The following is a 26578-nucleotide window of genomic DNA, read 5'->3' on the forward strand; positions in this document are numbered from 1 at the left end:
CTTACATTTTCACTGGTTAGTGCCTGCTCAGGTATCATTTCTACCCTTACACATCTGCTGTGCAGCTAAATCCCCTCAAAGCCTATAGCTGCAATGTTATCAAAGAGAAATCCCTGATATCTTGTAGATGTATCAGATCCACATTGTCTAATATGATAGTCATGAGCCACATGTGATCACTGAGCACTTGAAATTTGGTAGTGAAACTGAAGAAACAGGTTTTTTAAATTATTTTTTTAAATTTTAGATAATTCATATTTGAATTAATTTTGAATATCCACCTGTGGTTAGTGGTGACAATATAGAATCCCAATTAGACAAAGCACCTGCTGTTATTTCCTTATTGTTCTGAACATCTCTTTTGCAGGAATGTGGCACATGTGTAATTACATAATGTTTATGAAGTGTGTTTAATGTCCATCTTTTCCATTAAACTATCAAGACCTTAAGGGTGGTAAATAAATCTGTTTTGATCACCAAACCCAAATGAACACTTATGACAGATTGATCATTTAAACCAAACTTTTCATTATTTTAATCACATATCAGATGGTAACCTGTTGTTTACATGAATACTAAAGGGTGATGTAAGAAAAATTAACTATAACCTGTTTACAAGGTGTGAACTTGCTGGAAAAGTCCAGAAAATGTTGCCACACGTTACTAAAGTCAGTGTTAAAATGTGTTTGCCAAAGATTTATCATAAACACATACACGTAACACAGCTGCTGTCAGAAAAAGAGTCTTTTGTTCTAAAATCTGTCCTGTGAAATGATGGCATTTCTCTGCAAAAGAGAAATTTGAATGCAAAACAAATTCACAAATTAGCTCAGGATAATATGAGAAAGGTGACCAAAGAAGGTGTCTTTCCCGAGTTGAAATGACATATTTTATCTTTAGATTATGGTAGTTAATTTTTAAAGTTCTTTAAAATATATTAACTTCTCCAGAGGAAAATGCCCATAAAGATGTTTTTTTTCATGCTTGAAAATGAAAGAAAAATGCATTAGCATAACGGAGTATGCAACATATTTTAAATATCCTCTGTGCAAGTGGTAGCATAGACAAGTAGAAAGCATGTATAAAGATGAATTCCAGAGAAGAATGCTGATTATAATTCAGTGGGAAATATGTCAGGTTTAGTCTTTGTTTAACTGGTTTTCTTTATCTCCCCATACATAATGTTCATCCTTTATTGTTATAGTATCTTTCACTACAGAACACAAAGTCTGTAGAAGAAATCAGAAAAGTACACAGGTGACTAACAGATAAACCCTAATGCGGGCAGCACCTAAGAGAGATATATAGTTCATCCAGGGAGGTATCCCCAGTATGAGAACAGAGAAATTTAGAGCATTTCCATTTGGAATTTTTAGTAAAAAAAATCCTAGTGAGAATCCTTCCTTTAATTCTGAATTTCATATGATTGAAACTCTGTCCAAGAGAACGTGGGGAGGGGACCAAAGAGAAATTGCAAAATGCATGGATTAATGATTAAGACAATTAGTGAATAGTTTAAATACATTAGAAGAATAGCTCATCCTATCAATGTTCTGAAACAAATGAAGCAATGTGAGAGACTATTGTCATAAAAACCCATAGTTCCAACCCGCAAGAGCCAACTGTCAAGAATGATAGAGAAGCATAAAATTGTAACTTTTGCCTCAATTTCAGAGGACTCACAAATCAAAGCCTACAATCCAAGACCATTAGGGTACATGTGGCACTTTTCATTTCTCTTCTCATGATAGGCTTAGAGACATTTAAATTTATTATTTGGAGGTTGAAATACCAAGGAGTTTCTGCCAAGGCCTATTATCATTCAGCAATAATTTAAACAAGGGAAGTATCTGTCAGAAGTACAGAACAACCTACACAGATCTAACATGTCAAACTAATATGATAAAATTATTTTACTATTAAGGTAATTTCAAGATGAGTGTGACATTTTGCTTTTTTGTCTTCTAGAAAATGAAAAATGTCTTTGAATATTGTGAGCAATGCCTAACTTTCAGAAACAATGACCATGCCAGTAATGCAGTATGCATAGTGATTACTACCAGGCCTAGGCTGGGAAGTTCATTTTATTATCACAAAAAGATAAAACTTGAAGAAAAGAACCACCCTAGATTCAAAAGCCAAAGGCACTAACAGGAAAGAGAATATAACCTATTACAGGCACCATAAATCCATACATCTGAAGTCTTTGGACATTTGCTCATGTGCCCTGTCTAAAATTGGTCTTGCAGAGCCTGATTTTGTCTTTGGTTGTACAATGATTAAAAAAAATCCATTTAATCCCACAGCAGTGAAAATGAGAGCACATTACTGCTATGGGGAGAATTGCTAAAGGTTAATTGGGTTTTAGATACTTATCCCTAATTGTTCAAGATTTTATCCTAATATCAATTTCTGCATTAATGCACGGGCACCCTGAGGCCATGAGAAATAGATTTCATTCTAAATTTAAATATATCCTTCCATCCAAAGAGAGAAACATTTTTCCCAGATAATTCCCACAATCAGAATCCAACTTCCTAAATGAAATGGGTCAAGTTAACCAAAGTTCCCCAAAATACTACTTTAAGTCAGTGAATAATTGAAATAGCTATCTAGTTAACCCTAATACTACAGATACTCAAAGTAGAAAATTTGGCATATTAATCAAATATGAAAATGAACTATACAATCTTTCTTAAAAGTGCTGTAGTACCACTAACATGTCAACCTAAGTAGTTGGAGTACTATTAGGTTACTATTACTATGAAGTTACTATTACTACTTTAGGTTAAGTAGTTTTATCTTTCTGTAGCTGGAAAAGAGAATACTGTTGGTTCAACAAGAGTTAGTTTGGTAAGCCATTTCTCCCACTATTCAGGGCAGGTCATTAACAAAAAGAAAATTACCATAAGTACTTTTAAGTCATTAGGGCACAATTTTGTATAATCAGACAATATCTTAAAAGATGCTCCTATTCATTGTCACAATAAACCATCTGGTAAGTTTTAGGGAGCCATTTTTGAGAGGTAAGGATGTGTGCAGATTTCATAACACCTGGTGTACAAAACTCTTAATTTACAAAATAAATGACTTTAAGGGAGATTAATTTGCATTGCAAAAGAATGCTTCCCCTGAAGGAACAAAACAATACAAAACAAAAACAAACAAATAAAAACCCTAAAAACCCTATCTAAAGATTCTTGGACGAATAGCATTTCTGGAGTTTTGTCCATTTAGATTTCCAATACCATGTTTGGTATGTAACATTTAAGATATCCAAAAGCAACAGCATTAATAACAATAGTTAAAATTCATAGAGGAGTTATGTGGTCATGTATCATGCTCGAATCTGCACATATATTATCTCACTTAACCCATTTATTCCATCATCCCAGATGTGCTCACAATAAAAACTTAAATTGTGTAACAAATATAAACCTATTTTAATGCATCTGTGTCGTCAAAACATTTGTAGAATTGAAAGCATGGGAATTAATCACTCAAGTCTCACAGTTCTTTTAAGCATTAGATATTCTCACTTTCTTTTTAAGACAACACTGATTTCTCAACCCTAATTTCTCAGGGTTATACAGTTTATTTGGAAGAAGGGAGTAAAAAAAAAAATGCAGCTTTGACTATATGTATGCTAAAGCTTATGTGTCCCATTACATGAGTATTTTCCATCTTTTAGAGTCTGAGTGTGGAAATTATCTTAAAAATAATCTATGAATTTGACTTGCGAACAAAAATCAAATAATAATTATTATCACTAGGAGTTTCTAACCACCCTGAGTCTTTTGATTTGGTAAGGCAGGACGGATGGCTATTTCTTACACTATTCCATTTATTATAGGTATTCTAATCTGGAATAGGTTCTGACAATGTCTTGGTTTAAGCCTGAGTATAAGCTTTACGAAGTATTTATAAACCCCAGTATAAGTTCATCCTCTTAAGTCACTTCCTAATTCTGCCACATCAGCAGGATGGTAGCCACATCAAGGAGCCACACATAATGGTTCCTGGTAATTCCTGTCATGACCAGGACCTTGTATCCTCTGAAACTCCATGATTTATAACATAACCAGATACTTCATAAACAAGACCTTGGTATTTCATGCCATTCATATATGATTCTATATTTCCCAAATATTCTATTCCTCTCATAAACCCAAAGATGCCTCCTGATCTTAACAGAGTTATACTAAATTGCCTAGAGGGGAACTTAAGAGGAAAAAAAAAATCATTGCACATGAAACAACAAAAAAGCACATATAGAGCTATTTCATTGCTTAGATAAAATTTCAAAGAACAGGGAAGAGAGCAGACCTAAAAGTATTTTGTCTTCAGACAAAATGTACCTTTCATATTAGAGAAGTCTATGTTTGACATTAGGCCTCCATAAATCAATCAGACTTTTGAACTTATAAGAATCACTAGTATATACAAGCATCAGTTAGAATATACGACTATTTGGCCCAAGTAGATAGCCTTGGATGCTATGATAATTTCTCTATAACACTGGGTATGGCTTGTTCAGAAGACCCACAGCATCCATAATCCCAAGTCCAAAAATGTATCTCAAGGCCTAAAACGGTGCTGCTCAGTATGTTAACTGAGAGGTACAAATGGCTTTTTACATTTAAATTATAATAAAAGGAAAGAAATAAACTGAAAATTCCATTCCTTAGTTGTACTAGCCACATTTCAAGTGCTCAATAGTCACATGTGGCTTAACAGCTGTATCAGACAGCACAGTTCTATGGAATGCTGCTAGCCTCAAGTGACATTTCCTAACTTGTTACCTTGACCAGGATTTAGATCAAAATCACCCAGTGAATTTTGATTCACATGCCAATACCCTTTGAATCAGGCTTTCTGGAATAGCAAAAAGAGACATCTCTCAGGGGCATAGGATTGGGGGCTGGTGACTACATATACCAAATAAGTTTCATAAGACCTTCTGTTAGCTTCAAATTTAAACTGTCATGTATAGGACTGGGGATGCAGCTAAGTGGTAGAGCACTTGCCTAGTGTGTGCAAGGCCCTGGGTTAAATCCCTAGTGCTGGGGGCGGCAGGGAGGCATGCAGGGGCAAAACACAAGAAGGGTATCACATCTCATAAGTTGCATGTCTTTCCATATACTACGTCAATAACCCATGAAAGAAGTACAGCCCTCAAAGTTGAACTCCTTTCACCATCCCTAGTAACAATCTAGCTCTAGGCCAAGAGAGATCAGTATTCTCACCAATTAAACATGGAAATACTCTACAAATTGGTAACAAATATATATATGTATATTATATATAGATAAATAATTTTTAAAGAGCTATTTTACCTAGAAAATATCCTAACCCTCCAAATATTACTCTTTTCTTTAAACAAAAATTGTTAAGTAAACAACTGTGTGTTAACAGCTATAGTCTTCCCTGACACAATGTAAAGTAATTCAGTCAGAGGCTTGTCCTGCCATCCCACTTAGAAATCATTTTTGGATACTTTGACTCCAACAGGCGTTTCATAAACAGAACTGCACACACACCATGTCACAGCAGCATCTGGTCTATTCTGAATTTTTAAACGACAAGCGCATCAAGCATGATATGCATTTGGAATTAGGTACAGAATGAGAAGTCTGGCCTCTAGCTATCAGCAGCAATCATCTTCCCCAGACACTGCCTCCACTTCCTGCCCCACCACCTTTACCTCGAAGAGACCTCTTGGTGATGTCATGGTTCGCTTGTCAAATCAAATTCAGTAGTATATAAACATTGATGGTCACATTTCTCCTTTTGCATTTTCATTCACTGGGAAGAAATGAATTCTACTTAGTAGGTAGACTATCCATTATCTGCTGTAATTCTAAACCATTTGAGTTACATTACTAAAATGAATAGGTACTGAAAACAAAGTGATGGGAATGTTTACAGAGAGAAAAGTAGGTAGAAATTAGGGGCCATTTTTATGCTTACTTTCCTGTGAATTCCTATTGCTACAATGAGGTCAAAACAAAGCAGTTTATTTCAGCTTTGAGCATTGGCTGAGATCTCCTCTTATGTTGGCCTTAATGATTGTACCAGAGATGGCTGTGTTAATTAAAATGAAAATCACTGGAAATTTTGACATTCCCATCCCTACTCCCTAGAGCAATGATTCTTAAGCAAAGGGCAATTTTGCCTGTACCTTCCCACTAAGAATATTTGGCAATGCCTACTGACATATTTAGCTTCCCACATTGGGTGTGAGGGTACTATTGGCATGTAGTAGGTAGAGAACAAGGATGTTTTCAGGTATACTACAATGCACAGGAAAGCTCCCCACAATAAAAAATTATCAAACCCCAAATGTCAATAGGACCAAGGTTAAAAACACATGTCTTAAAGCCATGCATGATTACTATCATTTACCTAATTATTCAGGGTCTTTCATTCTGCATGGACATAAACTGTCCATATTGTTTTTTAATTTTTAAAATGCTTTTGTTCTTTCACAGATTTCAAGCTTAGAGTAAAGAGGTACATCTATTAGTAAAAAAAAAAATTTATATATATATAAATTTTTTTTTAACATAGGCTGTTTTGTATTTTTATTTGTTCTTATTCATCCAATCTCCCCAGTTAATAGGGTAATTATTAATCTACCATCAACATTTAAATATCATTGGATCAAGCTGTCATTGTCAAAAATTCAGAACAAAACACATTATTTACCAAGAAAAAGCAGGTTTCGATCATTTTTACAGTATTAAGTCATTTCTGGAAGACTCTGACATCAAAAATTGGCTTAAAACCATAGAGCTTTAATTTAAAAATAAATAATATGGCATAAAATTTGAGAGATTTAAAATTTTAATTCTGTAGGAATTAATACTGGTTTAATAATAATTTCCACAAGAAAATGTTCAGGACAAAGTTGACGGCTTAAGTGAAATATGTGGCAATAAGTCTGTTGAATGACCACTCATGTTCCTCCCTCACCTCCAGGAGAATTCAATCACAATTTGAGAGTTTGGTATATTTCACTTAGGGAAGGACCTCGGCTTACTTTTATTTATTTAGTTTTCCCCCTCTCCCACATACTATGGAAAAGGAAAAGCAAACACAAGACAGTAAAGCCCTGATAATTCATTAGCTATTCTTGCTTTGTCACTTGCCCCGTGTCACTTGCTTTGTCATACAAAGGATGGGAATCACTATTTTTCAGCTTTTTCAACCACTAATTGCATATTTCAAAACCTGACAAACTATGCTGTGCTCATCTCTCAGAATTTCCCTGCCCTAGGTCTTTTTTTTTTTTTTTTTTTTAACATTACTAAGAAAACATCAAGTATCACTGCTTTAAATGCAGGGGAAACTGCCTCCTCTGAAGGCAGATTCAGCAATCGTACCCACAGTTGAATGCCATCATCTAAAATTTTAAAAATAATCAGCAGCATGTAAGTGTTTTCTCTTTTGGACACCATTCTTTGGCCTCTAAATTTTCAGATCCGTTATTTCATACAATTTGAGTCTTAACTGTGTAAGTATATAAGATCCAAAATTATGTTTATCTGGTTCAAAAATTTGGATGTGTATGTTATAGAATTCTTTAAAATATGGAGTGTTTCCAAAGGAATCTTGTGCTTCCCACTTGGGGAAGAAAACGGGGCCAATATTCCGTTCTTGGATTCTGATGTGGGAGTGAAAATTGATGGAATATACAAGGATGAGGCAGACATTTACTCACATAAAAACAAGAGCTTATCACATTTGGAATTACTATAGAAGCATAATTACAAAATATTTTTTTAAACCCACTACTTTGAACCATGGTAGGCCTTCAACACACATATAATTATATTAAAAAGGGACAGACGCATCATTTATTCCCCAAGTACACACAAAGCTTTAGCAGAAACACTCTACGAGAGAAATGAACAAAGCCAGGAGGCATTTATGCATTAGCAAGAAGAAAACCCCAGCAATCATTTAAATGAAAACCTACTGTGAAAAGTCTAATTTTATGTTTAATGTCCTTCCTTCTTTCTACACTATACAGTTTTTAAATATGTTCATCTTGCTCTAATTGCACAGTAATGGACATGGCCTTCTAAGCAAAAACCTATCATTACAGCAGAGAGAAATGAACAGATGAGTTGCTAACACAACAGATCCTTGGGACAATTAAAAAGAAAAAAAGAAATGCCTGCAAAATAGCATGTGCTTTGCACCATCACCTTGACTATCCCTAGGATCCTACACTGAGTTCTACTTGATTCAACAGTTTAAGATAGAGTGGAAATAAGAAATATCTACTCCTCCAGATTAAAACCACAGAAAAGCAGTAGGTCTTGTGACCACCAGCCAAACACCCATGGTGGAGAGGCATCCAGTATGGGTTAAGTTCTCATGCTTGGTAATTTCTGGAAGTACCTTCCACCACCCACAACATGCAGTGCACATGGTTTTTTGTATATAACCCTTGAATGCGATAAATCTATATAATCAGGCACAGTCAATTGAAAGCATATGTGAAAACTTAATTTTACAGTATTTGTTACTACAAATTAGTGATAAAGAAGCAGAATAAAAGAATTAAGTAAAAGAAAGCATGGACTATAAATGTCATATAATTTTTTATATGTAACATGCCAGTTACTTATCCCCAGTGCATGCACACTAGAACTTCCTGAGTTAAATATCTATAAGATGCAATTTTACAGTGTTAAGGGTCACTGTAGGAGGTTAACCTAGCATTTCTTCAGGGCCCTGGGGAATCATTAACAACTGAGAATATCCTTCCAAGGTGAGATAATAGGAATTAAATAACCCTTTTATGCTCACTATAAAGCAGGTACTGCTGAATAGTACACACACATTAACTCAACACCATGTTACTGAAGTGGAAACTGAGGCATGGGGCAAGAAAATAACTTTTCCAGAGCCACAGAGCAAGCATGTCGCAGAACTAAGATTCAAACCCAGGCAGTGTGCTCCAGAGACCATGCCCACTGAGCTCCTCTGCCTTTGGAAGAGTCTTCCTTTCCCCCTCTGACTAGCACTGAACAGCAAGGCTCTGAGGCCAGAAATCCAGGACTCTCATCTGTGAGCTGCACATTTTTGAGGAATCACCTTTCTGGCAGTGTATCTGAGGGATTCAAGGACTCAGAATGACAGGAAACAATTCAGTAATAATGACAAGGCAGTGACAACTGGAGTGCAACCTCACCTTATGGTGTCTGTAAAAGCACCCTCGGTTATTATACCATTCACTGTTCCTCTTCCTACACTCTGTCACTGTTTCAATAGAAAGTGCTGCCTGCCCTGGAAGCGCTCTCATATACCCAGAGGACAAGGTTCACTCATGTTCTGGTAAACAGTAATCTTTCTTCATGTAGCAAGACGTCACCCTCCACCTCTTGCCTCTTCTTCAAGCAATTTCTTCCATTCTCTGTGCTGGGATAATCACAGTACACAGGGCTACAAACTGCTGGCCTGATCCCAGTGCCCCACTCATAAAAGTGCAGCTCAACCTACCCATCAAGGCTTTCATTTATGAAAGGACCTACTATGGGTTCCTTGGCTCATACTGTGAACTTTCCATGTATCAGCAGCCCTTCAAAGCACAACTGTGGCCAATAGGGCAGGAATGCACCAGGAGCTCAAGCAGAACCAGAGACCTGAGCAAGAGCCCTGGCTGGTGAGGGTAGAAGCTGGGGTTCTAACCAAGTCTGGAACATCCCTCCTTGTTACCGTTTCTCTTTCTCCTCCTTTGCCTAAGGAAATCCTATTCATTCTTCAATTTCTCTCCCACTACATTGTATTCTCCCTGAGGGCAAAAACCACACCAAGTTCAACTCATTTCTCTTATACTTCCTAAGGAGTCCAAACTATGGACCTCCAGAACTAATCAAAATAAGAAAAGACAGCCCCTAGGGCCCAAAATTCTCCTCTGTGGTTACAGTGTAAAAGGTTAGGACCCTTAGAATCTTGAGACAGGCTGAGTTTACACAAAAGCATTTTAACACTATAACAGCCTCGATTTCCCAATTCTTTCCCTCTCCACTCCCTATGTGTCTCTCCTCTCTTTCTTGCTTCTGTTTCTCTATCCATTCCTACTTCTGTCCCTCTCGCACACTGTCAATCACCACCAGTCACTAAAGCTACTACGTCCCACTAACATTCCATACACTATCAATTATCTCACCAGGAACACCCCTGACCACATTTGAGATGAAACTTCTACTAACAAGCACTCTAATGGTACTGACAGAACAAAGCCTCAACTGTACCCCATGTAATCTGCACAAGACATGTTTCCCAAGGTCCAGGCCCACTTGATATCCAGATCTGAGAAGCCAGTTGATGCCTGGAGATCTCTCCCACATACATGAATTTAGGTATTGAACTTTTCTTTTGTGTATTACTGATGTCTTCTTATAACAATACAGCTCTCTCAACATGCCAGCTCTCCTGCTAAAAATTTTCCAAGCATTACCTCACAGAACTCCATAGTATACAACTACTGTCATATTTGACAGATGAAGCATCCAAGGCACAGAAGATCTCAGTAACTTACCCGAAGTCACAAAGGTCACAAGTGGAGGCAGGATACAACCAAGACATGAATTTCTAGAATGCATGTTCTCTTAGCACAAAGCCTCCCTTGCCCAACAGCACCACTTGCCAGCTCTTAGTAGGCCTACTGCTCTTTTTTTGGCAGCGAGTTTCTGAGAATTACCATAATTTTTATTGTATTGGGATGGTACCTTCCCTACAGAGGCACTCAATTTAAGAATGCATTTGCATTCCCTAATTGGTTTTCCATACAGTAGTTCATGCATTGACATCATTTGGAACCAAGCTAGAGTGCATATTCTCAGGCCCTACTCCACACCTTCTAAATCAGAAACTCCAGGGTTGAGGCTCAATTTCCTATAATTTAATAATCCACCCAGGTAATTCTGATGCATGGTAAAGTTTGAGAATTACTACTCCACATGATATGTACTCTAAGTTTCAGGTAATGGTCCCTTTGAAGATTCACTTTCAGAAATGAAAGATAGAAAATACACAGCAAGGCATCTTGCTTTAGTAACACCCAGGGGTACATTTCTGTCGACAATTCTTCACACCATCCTCTGTCCTCACACATAAGCTTTCTGCCCATACATTTCAAATCACAACTACCTAACAGCTTTTGAAATGAGTGTCTGGCTGGAAGATGTTTAAATGCTAGAAGGGTATCTCTGTTTCAGGGTCAGACTTGTCGAGTGCAAAAAAGTAAGGAAGAGCCACAGGTGACCCATCACTCTGCCTAGAAGAGCAAATTAATTACCCCTTGACATAATTGTCATGTTTATGTGCCAAGTATGGTCTATAATGAGGTCTTTACCATGCAACCATATTTCAAGCAATTGTTCACTTAAGGAAACACATTTTAATTACTGTCATTTCTTTCATTATATATTCTCTAGCCTACAAGACACCTGTCAGAAGATACAGTTCCTGTTTGACTGATCAGCATCTCTTTCCAACTTCTCTGGATCCTGTATGCACCCCACATCCCTCCCTCCCAATCTCCACATCTTTTTTCTTAATGAAACACAAGCACTGCACACCTTCATGGGAACTGAGAGGCAAGCACTATGGTTGACCATTCCTATTAGTCTGTGGAGCTTTTCATCTGCTTCTTTGAGAACACTGTCACGTGCTCTCACTGTACATCTGTCTGCTACAATTAGGGCGTTGCAAAGCTGTTGTTGATGAAGTGACATTTGCTTTAAGAATTGTCACTTTGAAGACTACCCAAGAAGGAAGGTGAAAATCAATATAATTGCAAGTTATCGACCTCAAATTTCATTCGCGTCCTTGCTTCAAAACTGTCAAATGAAAATAATTTCAGTTTACTCAAATGACAATATATGAATACTCTCATTTTTAAAAGCTTAATATTAAATTTGAATTTCTAATATTCAAAAGAAGAAAACCACTCAGTCCAATTTTCTCAAGTTAGAGAACGCTATTCACAAAACACTCGGGGTCGAACGGGTCACCTGAATATTCATTATAATATGTACTGAAATGAGTGTTTTAAGCAAAATGTTACTGAAACTGACTACTGTCTTTCCTTAACAATTGTTTTGTTTTGTTTTTTAAACTGGTAACTAGCGGCTGGCTCCATAGCTCAGGGGTTAGAGCACTGGTCTTGTAAACTGGTAACTCTTAGGGATAAAAGGCAGCAACCAAACTATGTATCATTTATAAATGACTTGGTAAAAAGAATACTTTGGTTACTTGATATTTATAAGGAATCTACTACTGTGAAACTTTCTATACTAGCTATTATTTAATTTTTTTAAATAAAGAAAACAACTGAGAATCAGTTTTTTTCAAACAACTTAGAAAAAACTGACCAAATATAGGTATCTCCCTACATCACACAGCAGGGAAACTTTCCACTGAAAATTGTGGACAACATCTATTGTAGTACAAATTTACGTGTTGTAGCTCTCCAAATTCCATTTGTCCCAGTTCTTTTTTTATTTATTATTATTTTTTTTTCTTTTTTTTTTAATTTTTTTTATTGGTTGTTCAAAACATTATAAAGCTCTTGACATATCATATTTCATACATTAGATTCAAGTTGGTTATGAACTCCCAATTTTACCCCAAATACAGATTGCAGAATCACATCGGTTACACATCCACATTTTTACATAATGCCCTATTAGTAACTGTTGTATTCTGCTACCTTTCCTATCCTCTACCTATTTATTATTATTGATATCAATTGTTATCTATAAAAATTCAAGAGCATGCATGCAAGTATCAGAATCCCATTCCTTCTGGGAAAACTGAGGCATCTGACAGTCATGAACTCTGAGCCCCCCATGGCAATGGTTGCCTGGAGTTAAGTAATAATGTCACTTTCAACCAGGTTTCGATTCTCTGTTTCCATCCCTGGCTGGCTTCACTCCAATTAGGCATCTGTCTGGCTCCTGGGGACCCAGGAGTTGGCCACCTGCTCTGGGGTAGCTCAAAGAAGAGTTCTGTTATTTCCAGGTTGGAGTCATTTGGAGAAATATCTACAAGGGGTAGAACCAAAATAAAATTTCAGCTAAAGATCAAGAAAGAAATTGGGCAGCAGGGGAAGATAAGGGCACCTTCAGATAGGGTTATGGAGTGAGTAGGACTTCACAGGTGGGGTATGGGAAGGGGTAGGTAAGACAGGGTCAAATAGCAAATGGACTAGCTCAGAAGGGCAGGAATGGGAACAGTGAGTGGAAAGCTTTAGAAAAGTGAGTGGAGAGTGCCCAGAGCAGAGAATGCCAACTCAAACAGTTTCTGACACATTCTTTAAATCACAGTCCTTAACTTCATATTGGGAAATGGATCAACCTACACTCAACACAATTGCAGGGAAATTCAATGCCTATTTTAAGCCTGGGTACCACGTCCACACCTCCCATACTTACTTCTAGAAGAGAAAACATGCCACTTACTGATTTTGTATTAACCTAGCAGTGATAGCACACAGGCCTCCAAGTCACAATGGCTGGATTTAAATTACATGGTGTTATATGATACATAAGCATGGCGGTCTTCTGCCATTTCTTAGCATCATAGAGCCTGTTTTTTAATCTCTAATGGAAAAAATAGCAGTACCTATGTCAGAGGGCCGTTGTAAAAATTCAGCATATGTAACATGTGTTGCCTTGATTAAGACAGTTCCTGGCACAAAGAAAGAGCACAACAAACCTTAGTTGTGCTGTGACCATTACATCACTACCAGCACCAGCACCATCGTCCTCACTTAAGAAACTGTATTATACCCAGAAAAGTGGTGCTTGAGATTTGATCTGTGGTCCTGGCTACAGAAATAAAGTCAACACCTGACAAAAGAGACAGTCAGGGAACAATGAGCAACACTTGATATATGCAGAAATGTGGGGAAATAAATAGTGGGAAATGCTCAATGACTACAACATGAATCCGAAGTTGGGCAAGACAAATGGAGAAGGTCAAAGTGATCTGGCCTTTGGAGAATCCAAATTTAACATTAGGGTGGAAAGATAGAGTGAGACTATTCAGATGCAGTTGAAGGACAGAAACAGAACTGAGGAAAATGTTCTGAGTCAAGATGCAAAGGTGACACTTAGTAATGCTTTGTGAAGTTAATTTTTTTTTTGGGGGGGGGGGTACTGGGTATTGAGCAATGTATTGAGCCACATCCCCATCCCTTTTTAATTTCTTATTTTGAGAGTATCTCAATAAATTGCTTAGGGCCTCAGTAAGTTGCTCAGGCTGGCCTCAAACTTGTAATCCTACTGCCTCATCCTCCTGTGTCACCAGGATTATAGGTATGCCCCACTGCACCCAGCATAAATTAGTAATTTCTACAAGGCAAAGAGAATTGGGACATAGTTGAGCCATGTCATCATGATCATTATTTTCAGGTAACACTGACAGAACATTTTCTTCATAACTAGAACCACCCTAAACATTTTATACAAGCTACCATTAAGCCCTCACAGTGTCTCCCCATTTTATTGATAAAGTCACTGAAGATTTAAGAGTTCAGAATCCTTGTTCAAAGGTACTCAGCTTTTAAGTACTATGGACTAAAAGTGGAATACAGAGCCCTCCTGCTTAACGATTTGCTATCTTCTACCCCATTTAAAAAAAGAAAACCATTTAAGCAAAAAGAAGAAAATAAGTTGAGAGAGAAATATAAGGAAGGTTTATGAGCAAGGCAGAAAAGCTTCCCAAGGCTGATTTGTGCTTTGTACGTAGAAGAAAGCATTTTTTTGGGGGGTGGGGGGCGGTGGAGAAAAGGGCTAAAAGCAGAGAGATACTTAAACAGTTGAATACAAAACAAGAAGCAACTCCCAAGATCAAGTGCCAATTTCAGTAAGAATGCAGGACAAGTGGCCAGATTTCATTTGCTTAGTCTCACTTCATTTCTAGATACCAGAATTGTGATGTGACATTCACTTACAAAGGAATTTTAGAATTATGAGTGGTCCTTTTTTTTTTTTTTTTCCAGCTTGGACAAAGTTATTACATTTTGCTTGAAAGGTATCCAGCACATAGTTTCATCCTTAAAAAGATACTGGCCTTTGAGGAGCATGTGCTGTGGTGGCAAACACCATCAGTTCAACAACCACTGCTATAAGCATCCCACCACAGGCTGAAGGTCACCCTGCAGGCCACACCAAGTGCTCACCCACAGAGCCCACTTCCCAGCAGGCACCTCCTTCGTTGGGCCAATACCCCACTCAATATTCAGAACTACACCTACATGGTAGGTACTGCCACGAACCATTTCAATATACGTCTGGTACCCATAGTCTGGCCCTCCCATTGATATCTGGATGAGTCCTTTAGGATTTGCAACACCTATTTATTCCATCAGAAAGTGCAGAATTTATTTTGTTTTGACAACCACTGCAGGCTCACTCTGTGTATGCTCTCTGACCCTCTCAGAGGGATCCAAAGAAAGCAGATATGTGGGGGAAATAATTCCTTAGCTTTCAGAGGAATTTTATGAGGGAGTGACAAAAGGAAAAAATACAATTATAATCCTTTTTGTGCTTCAAAATAAGATGCTGCTGAAAGAAAATCATTCCTGTGCAGGTTGAAATAATCATTATTGCCAAGGACATTTTTGATTAGGCAATAAACAAAAGATTCAATCATAGATGCTAAGTGAAAGAAGCCAGACACAAAAGGTTACATATTGTATAATTACATTTATGTGACATATCCAAAATAGATAAATCTACAGAGACAGAACACAGATTGATGGTTGCCAGGAGTTGGGGAGATGGGAGAATGGGGAAAAAATGATTAATGAGCAAGGGTTTTTGAAAACTTTGGAGTGATAGGAATGTTTGGGGTCTATATAGAGATAGTAGTGTCCTAAGATATGAATATACTAAATACAATTGAATTAGTTGCTTTCAAGTGATTAGTTTCCCATTACGTGAATTTATCTCAAATTATTTTTAATTATTAAGAATATAAATAGGGGCTGGTGATATTGATCAGTTAGTAGAGTGCTTGCCTCACATGCACAAGGCCCTGGGTTCAATGCCCAGCACCACACACACACACACAAAAAGGAAAATATATATAACAGCATTGCTGGTATGGATGCAAAGAAAAATGTACATATATGATTCATTGTTGGTATGACTGCAAATTAGTACAATCACTCTGGAAAGCAGTATGAGACTAGGAATGGAACCACTTGGGACCCAGCTATCCCACTCCTAGGTGTTTATCCAAAGAATTAAAAACACCATACTACAGTGATACATGCAGACCAACATTTATAGCAGCACAATACACAACAGCAAAGTCATGGAGCCAGGATACATGCCCCTTCAGTAGATGAATGGACAAAGAAAATGTGGTATATACATATAATAGAGTTCTACTCAATCATAAAGAAGAATGAAATTACATCATTTGCTGGTAAATAGGTAGAAGTGGACAAAATCATACTAAGTGAAATAAGACTCAAGGACCAAATGTTTCCCTTCATATTCTGAAGTAGGCGGGGCTAGGAAGTAGGGGATGGGAATAAAGGGGAGCCTGTGAAAATGGAAGATCAGTAGAATAGCAACAGGGACCTAGGGGGAGGGAGGAGAAGGAAAGGGGAAGAACTGAGGAATCAAGTTAACCAAATTATGTTTTGTGTAGGTATACATCTATGCAATGCATTCCAATTTTATATATAACTACAATGTACAATTTTAAAATAAATAAATAGAAGACAAATCACTAGAGTAGAGGAAGGGGACCAAGGGGAGGCAGGAGGGGAGGGAAAAAGGAAGAACTAGGGACTGCAATGGAGTAAACTATGTTATATGCATTTATGAATATTTCAAAATGAACCCTACAATTATATGCAACTATAGTTCACTAACAAAAAAAATTAGATTAAAAGTAAGAAGATAAAAGACCATTAAATTCTAGAAAGAAGACAAAGGGATTTTTCCCTTTTTCCCCAGAACATTCAAAAAATCACCATGAAAGAAGAAAATCTTATCCTCTTCATGTTTAGATTTAGATCTGGGAGAGAAGGGAAGCTTTGTTCTTAGCTTATATTCTCCCCAAAATCACATATAGAAATGTACCAGGGCAACAAGAAACTACTTTTACATGGGTTATGACCATGACATGTAAGTACCTAGAAATAGACCACATGTGCAGTTCTTCACTGTGAAGGCAATATTCTCTCCACTCAAAAGTTCACAGAGAAAAACTACATTTGGCCGGGCATGGTGGTGCACACCTGTAATCCCAGTGACCTGGGAGTCTTGAGGCAGGAGAATCCCAAGCTCAAGACCAGCCTCAGCAACTTAGTGAGACCCTGTCTCAAAATTTAAAAACATAATTTTTAAAAAGGGGTGGGGGATGTGGCTCAGTGGTTAAGCACCCTTGGGTTCAATCACTGGTGTAGGAGGGGGAAATGCACTTTCACAAGAATGAAAGGTGACTTTAAAATTAATTTAGTGGCAGAACTCAAGTTTGCCATGTGTTAGTTCAGGTTCTTTAAGCAGCAGACATGGAGCCAGGATTAGACATGCAAAAGATTTACTAGAAGATAAAATAAAGAGAAGGAAGCAGTTCCAAACCAGGATGAAGGTCTCACTCTCCTGTGAAGGACAAGAGGACCACAGGTTTGGGAAGGAGGAGCTTCAGGTTTCAGGGAGAAAGGTTGAGGCCAGGCAAACAATGAAGGAATCCCAGCCCAGGAAGGTGTGGGTCTATACTAACAGTCAATGCACAGGAACATGGCCTCAGAGTGACCTAAGGGTGAATCCAGCACAGCGCAGCTGGTCCTTCAGCCAATTACATACCTACATCAAGAGACCTCAATGGCACATCTTCATGGCACCACTACATGTTTCTCAAAGTCCTCACTTTCAACCTAACTCTGATCAGGAAAGTGTAGCTAATAGAAACCAAAACGTAGCGTCTATTTTAAGCAATAGTTTTGAAAACTCTTCTAAATCTTTGAGGGATATTGACAGGGAGGTAGTTGAAACAAAACACAGAGAAATGACACAGGTAGTGTTCACGCTCAAAATCCCACCTAGCCAAGAAACTAACCTGATGAGAAAGGATAAACCATAGGAATAGTTCCAGATGGCCAGTCAGAGCCTGCCCACTAACATTGGAGTTTATAGATGGTAACTGGAAATTGTACAAAGATATATAGACTTTGCCAATTTAACAATAGGTAGTATTGAGAAACTGATGTGACTCCATTTTTTAGAAACCAGCTTCTGTAGACCTCAAGGCCTGTCCTAAGGAAGGGGACATGACCCTTGTCCTGGGAAAAACCCACAGAGCACTCCTAAGTATATATCCACCCTGCTGAGTTGTTTGTCTGCAAATAACAGGAGAGATCTGTGGCACCAGGTGTCCCTGACTCACTTAGGCTAGGTGAAGACCCATAGTAACACCCTAGCAACCACCAATCAGCATGAGACAGGGAAAATACTTGGGAAGCCAGATGACCCCCCCCCCCCAAGTAGTTTATGATGGTTGATAACATGTTGGGAAACCATGTAATTTAGCATGTATACCCCTCATGGCCTAAACAATCAGTTCAAAGGCGTCCCCCTCTTGTACTAACCAATCACCCCTACCCAACTTGTTCCCGCCAGTGAATGTGCTAATCAATGTTAACAGTTGTTTGACTTTCCCAGGGTATGGAATGATTTGCTGTGTGATGTTGTGATGCACAGAGTATCCCCCCAAAAAACTATAAAATCTCACTGAACAAAGGACCAGGGCTCACTCCCTGGGACCACTGCATCGGGAATGGCTGTGGGTCCAGGCTTGAGCTTGCAATAAAGACTCTTGTGTGACTGCATTAGATTCGGCTCCTGGAGGTCAACTGGAATCCCACAAATCTGGCATTACAGTATCATTCACAGACATCTTAGGGCCACATCCTCCCACAAAGTCGTTGCAAACCTATTCCGTGAGAGCAGTGAGAACATTTTATGACTTATAGCCAGTTTCATACAATTGTTAATTTTTGTCTGAAATGTAGGATGATACTTATTAAATAATGCACTTGACATGCTAGAAAATATAGCCAATATGACCCAATAAATCTAATACCTCAAATTCCATAGGAGAACTAGGATACCTGGAAATAATCAATTTGATTTTAATTGGATTTAAATATGTAAATAATTAGTAAATCATATAGGTAAAACCAAAAATCTATGTTTTGGAAAAAATAATGAAGTCTAGATGTACTGCAAGGCTTTGAAATTAATTTTAAAACATTTCATATATATACACACATGTGTGTGTATGTGGATATAATTTAAAAATAGGAAGGAATAAAAGGGTGAAAGACTACATATAAAAATAAAATTTTATCATCCACTGAAAAGTAAGTACTATACTTAGCAGAGAGTTTTATGAAAGCTAATGCTAATGCATCTATTTCAGGCCAGATAATCAGCCCTTTTAGAATAAAATGCATTTTCTGTCAGCTTTTTGGTTGTTGTAGCAAAATTTACTAAATAGGAACTAAATAAACAGCCTAAAATGTAAAGTGCATCTTAAGGTATTTCATTTATATCCGAAGAGAGTTTCCTCTTATCAATGTTCCTGGTTTATAACTCCAAGTTTGTATGTTTATCAATTATTTATTTTGGTGCAAAATTTTTTCTCATTTTTCTTTGCCTTAGGATTTTTCCCTGATTCTAAACTAATCATCCCATTTTATTCCCCACCTCCTTTTTTTTTTCCTTTTTTCTAAAGCTGCATGAAAGACTCCTTTCCCCCAAAGTTGAGCTCAAAGGAACAGACGCCGAGAAAACCAAGTGCCAATGACATTCTCTTATCTCCCACAATGGCTGCAATGGGAAGGCTGGGAAAGCTGACCACACTATGGTCATGCATCTTGTGACTCATGCCCCACTTTGGACTGGTTTTGCCTCTGCTCTGGATGACAGTACTGCCCATTACATGGTCAGTAGGCAGTTTAACAATCACATGCATAATGAAGCAATCAAAAAGGTGAGCAGGTGAATATTCCCTTTCAGAGGATAAATTACCTTTTCCTGGGAAATGATTGTTGGCTGACCATGAGATAGTAATTTACTTCCCTCCAGCCTATAATAAACACAAATACAAAGTAGGACACAAATTTCAGTATCTGTGTGGGTGATTGTAATCACCTTTTAGCCTTGAAACTAGTCCCTATCTCATCAGCTATGATACATTTTTTTTTTTTTTTAATTTTCATGCCTTCTAAAAGAAAAGGTTTTTCTGAAGATCGGCTTGGCAAGATGTCCCTGGTGTCACCTATTACTATGCTTTATAGAGTTGGTGATTTCTTTCCAAGTAAACCCTGTTGTTAATTCAGAGTACCCACTTGCTTCCTGCCTTCAGAAGCTAGGATGAGACAGTCAGTTCTATTATGGGAAGAAGACAAAAGAGGTGCATTACATAAGTCAGCAGTGACTGAGCTGGTTGCTTAGGAGGATGGGCAGTGTGCTGGATCAGGAAATAGCTGTTTTGTTGTTGTTTGTTTTTTGTTGTTGTTGATTGCTCCTTTTAGTGGATCTTTTGGTTATATAAGAACTGAGCCCAGGACAGAAGTTGCAACAGATCAAACCATTAACTAGAACATACAGGTTTGCAATTCAGGAGTTGTCTTTAGATGTTATAGCATGGTAGTGGGTGGAGAGGAAATAGCACAAGATGGGATCCATGTTTTCTTGGGATCCAAGAAAGAGAGACAGAAGAAGCATTGGTGATAAGGGGACTAATGACCTTGGCAACAGTTTGGACCAAAGATGAAAAGAGCTTTAGGAAAAACTGCATCTAAGACTGGACAAGCAGGATATAAGGATTTCTATTGGAAACAGCCACCTGCTTTGTCATCACCACACCTCTAGGGGGGAAAAAAAAAAAAAAACTGTGAGAAACAAGGGCCTTGGATTAGAAGTGCTTAGGAGGTTGGAGAAATAGATAAGAGGTAGCTGCCTATCATCAAAGGCAAGAGGCTGAGCAGAGAGGCCAGGGTACACAGAAGGAGATGAGAGAACACAGTTGAAAATTACAAATGCTCGAAAACACTGAGGGTAAGGAGTTGGTCTTACACAGTAAGCAGGATTTCATCATGTGATTTGGAACATTTGATAGACTGAAAAATTAGGGACTATTAGACCTCAGAGAGAGAAGTTTGTTGACCTAAAATCAAAATTTCTAAAAAGCATGAAATTAACTGTCAACATTTTAAAATGAGACAACTTCATTTTTCATTAAAAAAAAAAAAGAATCCAGATATATGGCTTCTTTGTAAGAAAAAGCGATGAACTAAAAATGTTCACCTTGATTTCCTTGCACTGTGCGGCTGCTGCCTTTGTAGCAGGAAAGGGTTAAGTACTTTGTGGCTGACCCCACACTTTCTATTGTCTACACCCAGACCAATTCAATCATTTCTATGGCCCTTCAGCCTCTAGAGGCACCTGAGGCTGTGGCCCTTGATAGTACATGATTTGAAGGATTTATCCATGACAAAAGGCATTTTCTATGCATTTGTAATGGTTATTTTTGCCTTACCCATAGTGACTATTTAAAAAAAAATAATAATGCTTTCTTTAGTTCTTTACTTTGAGATGAAATGCAAGTAACCTGCCAATATTTATGTGATCTCCACACTGCCTTCATGCTCATAAAAGGCAGGTATGCTGATTATTCTTCATTTGCTGCCAGATTCATTTTCTGCTCTTCCTGCCTTATATCCTGTGTTAAATAAAAATTATAGGAGGCCATTGTTTTGGACTAAACTCCCTCACTATGCCCCAACAGACAAAGCTAAAAATTGAAATAGAGTTACTCATGCTAAAGTTCCATATCACCAAGCTGAAACTAAGCTGTTCCTCAGACTTTAGGGGAAATTAGGATTAGAGAAATAACTGCCAAATGTCCTAAAGAAGCCAGTTTCAACTGGTATGATTATGAAGTTCTCCTTTGCCTAAATCCTTTTATGTAAAACTTAACCTAAAGTATCAGATACTAATCAGTTATTTTTTTTTTAATTTTTCTGTGTCTCTCCCCACCTTACAAGAAAAGCAACTTTGAAATGACCAACACTCTTCCTCTTCCTCTTCCTCTTCCTCCTCCTCCTCCTCCTCTTCGTTTTTTTTTTTTTCCCCTTTTGGTAGTGGGGATTGAACTCAGGGGCACACAACCACTGAGCCACATCCCCAGCCCTATTTTTTATTTTATTTAGAGACAGGTTCTTACTGAGTTGCTTAGCACCTTGCTTTTGCTGAGGCTGGCTTTGAACTTATGATCCTAGCCACTGGGTTGACAGGTATGTGCCTGGCCACCAACACCCTTCTTGTTTTCTCATTTTGTTGGTTGTTGTTGATTCTGCTTTCTTTGGCCCTTTTCTGTCTATAAAATCAACTTTCTCTACTCAGCTCTTGGAACACTTATTTTACAGAATGAAGTGCCAGTGATTCTGGGGATTCTAAAAGTGAAAACAAAGCCAGTTAAAATCTTTACAGTAAATTGTTGTAATTTTGTTCTTTGCACTGGGAAAGTTTTCTACTTATTTGCCAGATTTGTTTATCCTTTGACTTCTACTTGGGTTCAGTCAATGAGAATGGATGCTAGAAGGGGGGAGATGATGGGGATTTACTCTCTCCCATTTCATGATTCTGTAATCCCTTCAGTGCCCTCTTAAATGGCTCTGGTAACACACTTTTCCCTCCTGACTCATAGGTGGCCCTGGCTTCCTTCCATTGCCAGTCCTGGTATTTCGCCACCCCTTCAGCTCCCTTAGCCCTACCCAGACCTTATAAATAGTTCCCAAGGTTGGGGATATAGCTCAGTGGTGGAGCACTTGTCTAGCATGCACAAGGCCCTGGGTTCCACCCCCAGCACCCCAGATAGGTAAATAACTGATCCCTTCACTAAAATACGTCCCATTAAGTCCTCAGATTCTATCTGTTCCCCACCAGAACCCTGACTGATCAATCATATTTGAACATTCCAAAATCAGTTGCAAAAGTAATTGATCAGAAAAGACAAAAGGAAATAGAGGAAAAGAGAAGATTTCAGATGAGTCTTGAAAAAAAAATTTTTGGACAAGCGTCATTTTTCAGATTGGTCTTACTCTTCTTAATCAGATGCTTGAACAGTTGAGTGTTCTGGGTCATTTCTTCTCCGAAGCCTTTCATTTTGTGTGTAATTAGAAGCATACCAGTTTGTAATGATGGCAACCTTCAAAGTGGTCATTCTGTCACTTCCACATCCCTAATCGCTGGCACAAATGCCTGCCTGATTACTAAGAGTCTTATTAAGGGGCTATTGTTTCCCACATCACTGCCAACTCCTCCCATCTCCTGATCTTTATCATCCTGCATTCTTCTTAAAGAAGTGTTTATAAAGAAAAAAAAGAAAATCCCATAGATATCCACATTAGGCTGCATTCATAACCCTTTTAAAGAGCATCTGATCTTGTCACTCCAGGTTTTTGTTTTCCCATCTAAATCTAAGAATAACTTGCAATCAGTTGCAAAACAGAGAGGAAGTTTTCCAAAGAGCATGTGTGTGGCAGAAGTCAACCACAAATTAAATTCCAACATCAAGAGTCTGGAGGGCCTCCACTGTAGCCTCTGTTTAACTTTCCCAACTATTTTGGCCATGATATTTATTGTTAGAAATTGGAGATAGGGCCACTGTTTCATAGAACTATTCAGATTGGGCAAGTAGTGTTCTTTTAAGACGACACTAATTCTAAAAACTGCTTAGCTTTTCTATTGGCTAAGATGGGGAAAAAAATGAGATTTCCAGAAGTGCCCAGTTCTAGTCTTAAAATTCGTTCTTCAACAATATGCACCCCATTTCTGACACTGTTTTCCAACTATCAGAGTTTCAGCACTGAAAGCCTGATGATGATTTAGAAAAAATAGTACTTCACTTATTAAAAATACCATTAGCTCCAAGAACTAGACACTATGTGAAATACAACACAGCAGGTTTTCAGTTCCTTGAAGGCTGAGAATATGATTCCCTGCATCTTCATTGCTAAGCACAGTACTTGACACATAGTAGATGTTCAGTCAATGCTTATGGAATGAAAAGTGGCTCAGTGGCCCAGTGTCTTGGCAGACTTCACCCGACTCTCTCATAAGCAACATTTGGAACAATTATCTGCTCTCAAGAACCACCTTTGTGTAGTGATGCTCATGCCCAGAACACAATCCTCATTTGACAGCAACACCTATAATACCACACAAAGGTTCTGACTGGTTCTCTGCTTTAGCACACAAAGAATACACTCTAGTCTAAAGAGCATAATGGGAGCCAACAGTCCAAGTCTTCTTTAAGTGGTACTTACTTTCTTTAAAAATAAAAGCCCAGATAGACAAAGACAGGAAGAGAGGCATTGAAATGACCAGGGTGAGAAAGCAGGATTGTAAGCACAGAGCTGGGCTAAGAAAAAAAAAAAAAAAAGCAATTAGGAGGTTTATCTTCAGGCAGCTTCAAGACTGCTGGTTTTTATAATTATCTCACAAGCTGGCACGGCTTGGATTTTCTTTCAAAATACTGAATGACTCAGTGCTTAACCTCTTTTCCTGAGATCAGTCCACTGCTACCTACTAGGAATGGCTATGCACATCCTAGCCCAGATCTGTGGTCAACAAATTCTGAGCCTCCTTTTCTCTTTCATTCCTTCCTTTCCCCCTTTGGTAGCACAACAAATGTAGTCTCAAAAAGGGGTGGTAGTGAGATACAAAGGATTAGGTAGTGAGGACAAATGACGAAGTTTATAGAGCTATTCGGTAGCACTGAATCCTTTAAGAGAGAATTACATTTAGCCTAGTCAAAGCAAAACATCATCAGAATGAAATGAATGTATCTTCTAATACCCTACTGCATCAATTAAGAATTAACATGCCTTTCAATAAGGATTTCATAGAGCAAGGTTGGAGACACTCATTTAGGGACTAATTTTTCTTAACACCTACATGAATCTTACCTAAATTGTGAAAATCTCTTTGAAAAAGGAAGGATTGCCAATCTCAGCGCTCCCTTGGCAGCACCAGAAAGCCCAGTGGCAATGACATTAAGACAATTCAGGGAATGAAAAGACTTCCAACACATGGTAAACCATCAGAACAATTAAAATAACTTAAACTTTGAGAATTCAGAGGCTATTCATCACCAAACAAACCAACATCCTCCAAACAAACAAACAAAAAAATTGTTAAGCTAACCCCCCCCAAACAACAACAACAACAAAAATTTATTGTTTCAGAGCCCCAAGTATATACTAGTGCTTGCTTCAGGATTTAGTAGCAGCCAAAGTTCTCCTCTTGATGTGGAGAAAAATCCTTTACTTTTTAAGACCAGCGTTAAAAGTCACCCCCTCTGGGTGGCCTTCCTTGAGCTCATTCAGGTGTTTCTACACTGGAGTTTTACAAACAATTCTTCAACATAAAGCTGGTATGACATTACTAGTCTGTCTCTCTAATCAGACAGCAGGCTCCATAGAGCTAGGACCAGTTCTTTCTTCTGAATTACCAGTAAATAAGAACATTTAAGGAATGGTCCTTGGATTTGTTGATGTGAGGTTTTTTGTTGTTGTTGTTTGTTTGTTTGTGTCAGAAACCAGGAGAATATTAGTGGCATCTAGTGGGTAGAAGCCAGGAATGGTACTAAACATTCTGCAATACACAGAAAAAGCCCCCATGACAATAGTGCTGAGGTTGAGAAGCTCTAAGATAGACTCAGTTTGGTTGCCTGCAGCTGAAGACCACCACCTCTACTTTATTCAGTTGCCTGCCAGGAATAATGACAGTGATAATCAGCCACTTTGTTAAGTGAGACTTGAAAACAAATGTAAAAATCACAGAATACAGCGTAGTACATAATAAGTGTTTAGTTATTTCAATATTTACAGTGATCATTGTAACTTAACATTTATCGGCACATATTAGAGTTGTGTCAGATACCTTGCTAAATGTCTTAAAAATTGATAATTATTACCATATGTATCTCAGTGCTCAAACCATGTTTGATAAAAGAATAATTGTTGATCTACCACTGTTTATTCAATAACTGCTTACATACAGCACATATTGGTATAAAAAAAGTTTATCGGGATATGATGCTTAAAAACAGCAGTTAAATTCCTTTTATCCCATTAATAATGCTTTCTTTAAAAAAAAAAAAACACTTTCTAATTGTAAGAACCAGGCAATCTTACATGAAAACTCAAAATGGTTTCATCCTCCTCTTTTGACAAAATACGATCCAAGGAGGCGTGACTGAAGCCTATTACTGCTGGCCGGCAGACTGCTGGAGCCAAGGCTCCCACTAATTCTGTCCTGTTATATTCAGGAAAGCGAAAGAGACACACGGCACTTCAAATAAATCAATTTCCTTTATTAGCTTCCTTTCTTTATCGTTTGCTTTTACTGTATGTTTTGTGGATCGAGTTAATCATTTTCATGTAAAGATCAATTTCAATATGCGCTTTCATTTGAAGGTCCTCAGGTTTTTTAGAGAAGGCAAATTCTAGAGAAGGATGGGA

At 37.9% G+C, this 26578-nt stretch overlaps 1 protein-coding gene and 1 long non-coding RNA gene across 14 annotated transcripts in view; one reads left to right on the top strand and one right to left on the bottom strand.

Annotated features, from left to right (window-relative positions):
- Nucleotides 1–26578, bottom strand: part of Fhit (fragile histidine triad diadenosine triphosphatase) — a 1420772-nt gene that overhangs the window by 629778 nt on the left and 764416 nt on the right. The gene's annotated exons all lie outside the window — the stretch shown is intronic.
- Nucleotides 12659–25874, top strand: LOC125616265. The gene is made up of 2 exons (XR_007346892.1): nt 12659–12715; nt 25351–25874. It is a non-coding gene; the product is annotated as an uncharacterized LOC125616265 (long non-coding RNA).

Source organism: Marmota marmota, unplaced genomic scaffold (assembly GCF_001458135.2).
Source record: "Marmota marmota marmota unplaced genomic scaffold, marMar, whole genome shotgun sequence".
In the NCBI taxonomy this organism is placed as follows: Eukaryota; Metazoa; Chordata; class Mammalia; order Rodentia; family Sciuridae; genus Marmota; species Marmota marmota.